Source organism: Columba livia, chromosome 2, assembly GCF_036013475.1.
Source record: "Columba livia isolate bColLiv1 breed racing homer chromosome 2, bColLiv1.pat.W.v2, whole genome shotgun sequence".
Lineage (NCBI taxonomy): Eukaryota > Metazoa > Chordata > Aves > Columbiformes > Columbidae > Columba > Columba livia.
In genome coordinates this window covers 129,706,832-129,707,100 of record NC_088603.1, presented here as the reverse complement: position 1 = coordinate 129,707,100, position 269 = coordinate 129,706,832, and positions in this window count along the sequence as shown.

Sequence of the window (269 nt, the reverse complement as noted above, 5' to 3'; positions counted from 1 at the left end):
AGCAGTAATGACTTTTTTTTTCTTTTCTTTTCTTGAATTAACGAGGTGGATTGTTGCTCATATGTTGAATTGACCAGATGGTTCATTGCTATTTTTTTCTTGAATTTCAATAGATTTTCTATTGAAAGAAAATGGATTGAGAAGGCTGTGGTTATTTCACATCACTACTTACAGAAGTTTAATCTTCTCCTTATGAATCCAAACTGGAAGGTTTGTGCAATTTGAGACCATCAGACCAACTATGATCTGACAACCAGAGCATACTAATC